The sequence below is a fragment of the Temnothorax longispinosus genome, unplaced genomic scaffold (genome assembly GCF_030848805.1).
Source record: "Temnothorax longispinosus isolate EJ_2023e unplaced genomic scaffold, Tlon_JGU_v1 HiC_scaffold_49, whole genome shotgun sequence".
Taxonomy (NCBI): domain Eukaryota; kingdom Metazoa; phylum Arthropoda; class Insecta; order Hymenoptera; family Formicidae; genus Temnothorax; species Temnothorax longispinosus.
The window spans coordinates 60,880-65,782 of NW_027270330.1; the positions used below are offsets into that span (position 1 = coordinate 60,880).

The 4,903-nt window shown below is 40.3% G+C and overlaps 1 long non-coding RNA gene across 1 annotated transcript; it reads right to left on the reverse strand.

Moving 5' to 3' along the window:
• Positions 1–1,236: 1,236 nt before the first annotated feature.
• On the reverse strand, positions 1,237–3,702 carry LOC139824647 (uncharacterized). Its single transcript, XR_011735206.1, has 2 exons — positions 3,283–3,702; positions 1,237–2,654 (listed from the first exon to the last, which is right to left on the reverse strand). It is a non-coding gene; the product is annotated as an uncharacterized lncRNA (long non-coding RNA).
• Positions 3,703–4,903: the final 1,201 nt, after the last annotated feature.

Sequence of the window (4,903 nt, forward strand, 5' to 3'; positions counted from 1 at the left end):
AGAGGCTTTACTTTCTTGAAACCTTTTAATCAAGAGCTCCATCCGTGAAGAAAACATGATGTCTGTCGTCTCTTAGCTCGGACGCTTCTTTGGCAGCGTCCCGACAATCAGGATAATCCTCTTCCAGAGAGGATATGACTTCCTGTCAAGGAACCACAGAAAATATTTACTCGGTTCTAAATAAAACGAATCAGAATCCAAGATTATTAAGTACACTGGGCCTCATGCCCGAACCGGCCACTTAGGGGCCACTTCAATATTTCTCGAACCTTCCAATTTCACTTTTTTTTTTTTTTTTTTTTAAGTATAGTCGCGAACGGAGAAGTTGCGTAAAAATTAAAATTGTTTCCAGAAATAAGTAAACGCGTTAATAACTAACGCTTCTCAATCGCTTATCCACGAGATATGACGCAAACATTTGGAATTGGTTCGAGATGCAAATAAGTTGATGTTCGGTTTACAAAACCTCTGTACTATCGTCGAAAAGAAACCGTATTTGATAACACAAACTTCGTTTCCGGTTCAAGATGTCTCGACGCTCTTCTTGAATCGTATATACAATGTAAAGATCCAAAGATCCTTCTCTTTGCATCCCCCTCAGTCCTCTGAATTTTTGCGAGTTACTTAAGACCAAAAACACTGATAAGAACTCAAGATAGTTGATATGGCATTCCGATATCCGTGAATCCGCTGAGCTTGGTAAAGAACACCTCAACCGGAGGGTAACGCATCCAAATGTATTTCTAAGGCAAATTTGAAAAGAAAAAACTTTTAATGAAACACCAGTCAAAAAACCTCTTTTAATTCGTGTTTCTTTGAAACACAATCAATTTTTCTTATTCAGAATACTTCATGTGTATCCAACCAAATTTTAAGGCTACACAACATAAACCTAAGGTTCCTATGAACCTGGCAAAAATCTCGAATGGAATATCGTGTAATTGCCTCGGATTTATAAGCTGTTCACTAATTTTAGGTACTCGTATCCTAATCAAACCAAGAACCATATCTCTGGTCGCCAGCTTCATTTTTCTCCTTTTCTCACTCATTATGAATCATAGTGATTCCAGAAACTGCATGTTTCTTGTATGTTTCTCGAACATACCGTATATGTCTCATCTAGAAGAAGAAAGCCATCCAATTAATTAATTAACGGATAAGTAGCCCAATTCTCTTAGGTAAGAGATTGGCTTCATAGTTTTTTTTTTTTTTTTTTTTTAAGTGTACGAAGCCGTGTTTTGCACAAAAACGGGTACTTTAGCTCATAAAGAGCACCTTCAACAAAATTCTCAAGTACTTATATTGTCTGAATCAGCAATGTGAATTAATTAATATGCGTCCTTCAAATCAATCGACGCCAGGAATTATCCTTTAGCCAGAATTTGTTTGACCTTTTTTCTGTCTTTTATTTAAGATGCTCAACATATTGGTAACTTATTTATTAAGCTATAACTTATAAAGCTTTTTCAGATTAAGGATTAACCTGTAAAAAATTTATTAGGTTTGGGAATAAGATAATTCTTGAAATAATTAATTTGAAACTGGCTGATACTTCAGAATGGCCTGCTTTCTCGATAGCTGTATTATTTGTTACGAATCTGTAGCTTTACCTGCTCGGCTATTGCGGTTTTTTCGTATATATGAGTTGTCTCATTGACATTTAGGCTGTGCCAGTCTATTGGCAACCTTACTTACAACTAATTTCTTTTCGTAGGCGCTTGTTCCGGCTTCCAACCGGTAACGTACCGGTAATGTGATTTTGAGAGGACAAGTTCTGTTATTGACTGTACATCTGCTTCTGCTCGCTCGCCTTCGATTGACCGTATGGCCTCTGTCGATTTCGGCGAGACAGCCTCGCGAGTTTCTAGAACTCGAGGCCCTTGCAATTCCAGCAATGGCAGCAGTCGTTCTGTGCTTCATTGATTGCCGCACAATTTTGGTTTTTGAACCATACGCTCGTCCTCTTACAATAGTGCTGTCTAAAACAGATTTAACCTCCAAATTTATATTTAGTGGATTTATTACCGCATAAGTTTTCCGGAGGAATTTTTTAATTTGCATTTTCAAGGCGAATTAGTTGGACCAAGACACCTGAATAACTTTTTCAGCAGGACCTTTCGCTCCTCCAAGGGAAGATCTTTTACAAAGACGTCTTCCCGCCTGACTACAAGATCTTTGTAACCCGCTGGTTTTAGGATTCTATCAGGCAAAATGCAATCTCTGAACATATCTACGATCAAACAGGAGAGCGACTCCTCGTATCACGACTCTTACCGTCTCGACGCTAAGCAGATTTACAAGCGTCTTTTTAAACCTCATCTTAAGGATCGCTGCTAAACGTACTAAGAAACAGATACGCACTAGTTCTTAAGAAATCCTTGTCGTAAGAAAGACCTTCCAAATAATAACGACTACAACTTTTCCTATTGGCATCATAATATCGCCTGTAAGGATATTCGTATTCGAGGAAAAATAGTCTTTCTAATAGTTTCAAGGCGAGTTGTACTCGGATTGTTTTTTAATATATTGGTTGAACCAATATATTTACGGATAATATTTTCCGCAATAATTTCTAAAAAATTTTAGATACCATCCTTAGTCAATAGTTGTCGATTGGCAGTCTGGTCGAAATTATTTACCTTTCTGATGATATTCTGAAACAAGATGTTATGAGTAAAGGTTATGTATGCAATTGAATTTTATCAATCACACATTTCCAAGGTGAACTGGTTGGACCAAAACACCTGGCTTTGCATATGCGTATTATATGTGCACAATTGAAGTTCCTCAATTTGTCTTTTCAAGTCGAATTGGTTAGACCAAGACTAAATCCCTTTTTTAAAGTCGCTACAGTCAGTACAGTCCCGAACAGGCTTGATAGCTGAGAGGACGTTACGCGGTGAGTTTTGTGCACAATTAAAATTCAATTTGTATTCTCAAGTCGAATTGGTTGGACCAAGACGCCTGAATCTCGCCTATGCATCTTACCCCATTTTTAAAGTCGCTCCGAACGGGCTTGATGGTTGAAAGGACGTTACGTGGCAAGGTTATGTGCACAATTAAAATTTTTAATTTGCATTCTCAAGGCGAATTGGTTGGACCAAAACACCTGAATCTCGCCTATGCATCTTACCATTTTAAGATCACTACCGCCCCGACCCAACTTGCTAGCTGGGAGGACGTTACGCGGCGAGATTATGTGCACAATTGAAATTTTTCAATTTGCATTCTCAAGGCGAATTGGTTGGACCAAGACACCTGAATCTCGCCTATGCGTCTTACCTTTTTGAAGTCACTACCGCCCGATGGTTAGGCTATCGTAGGACATTCCGCAATAAGGTTATGCACAATTGAAGTTTCTCAATTTGCATTCTCAAGGTGAATTGGTTGGACCAAAACACCTGAAACCTTCCTTTACGCATTACTGCGTTGACATATAGTCGATATAGACACCTTTATATCTTGCTGCTGCGTCTCGCTCGGTTACTTTCGTCTAACCGTCAGGTGCCTCCTTGGCACCGAGGATGACGACGGTGAGCCACGAGCACGACCGTAATGGTCGTGATGATCACGACACAGCGGCGACGGCGACGACGAGAGGATGCCTCGCGCGCGGTGCTCGCGATTACTCGCAACAACGACGCGCTTCCCTTCACTTCACCTGTTCCCCACGAACGTACGGAAACGCTGTGGAAGTGCAGCGTCAACCATTGTCACGACGACAACGGTCCGGTTTCGTGTAGCCGTCGTTCGTCGTCACTCGGCACATAACCTCGCACCGTACACATATGTGACATATGTAAGTGACACCGTACACATATGAGAACGACGAACGCTACCTCACCGTCGCTATAGTTTCCTTTCTGTACCTCCTCGCCGTCTTCCGAACTCGAGGAACTGTCTCTAACTTTCCTTACTTCTATTTTTCTTCGGAATCTCGTAAACACGCGTGTGGCTTAATCGGCACAAAGTAAAAGAATGACCAACGGAACGGGAAGCTAACCCTAACGGAAAGTTTTAGAACTTTAAAACTGTGGTACATCGGTACATAGTAGGGGCTACTACCATATGATCTCGAGGAAGAGGCGCGCAATACAATTACTCCTGAGTGAGACATGGTTATTTTTTGAAGACTTTGCTCTTGAGTACCTTTTACGTCGTCAATTTCGATCGAAATTTTACGTCGCGGAACGCGAAAAGGGCGAACAAAATTGGACCATTATTAAAATAGCATTTTCAAATGTAAAGTATATTTGAACAAATATCTTCCGTGGCGGAACGAAGTAAAACAGTATATTGCACGATATTACGCTATATTTGTTTTGCCATTTCCCGCGGCGCGCGGCGGTACGACGCGCAATGCGTTTTGCTCGGGCAAACCAGTAATGCGAATACGTATCGATGCGCATTTTCGCATCTGTCTACCTGCGGTTACTATCGAGGCTGCCACCGTAATCTACGGTGCCTCGGTGTATACCTTCGCGAAATGCAGACCAAGAAAAATGTCAGCCATAGAGACGCTACAACTTTCTGTATCGTGGGACTATTTCGCGAGATACTCACTTTGCGAGAATTGCAATCATCATACTTGTTACGACATATATGTTGCCACAAATGAAACACGCGGCTGCAAAGCATTCGATAGGATCTCCTGATGCTTGCCCCATTTATCGTATGCCGACAATTATTAATTAGTAATTATTGGACGCTGATGTAAGATGATAACAATATATATAAAGAGACGACACATTTGAGATAATTAAAATAATATCAATGTCAGTTATACTATAAGGCTCACTTTCATGGGAGACATGTAACAGTTAATTAAATAATGCAAAAAATGCTGCAAAAATATCTATTATATGTATATAGCTTATTGTTAGTCTTTGATGAGACACCAAGC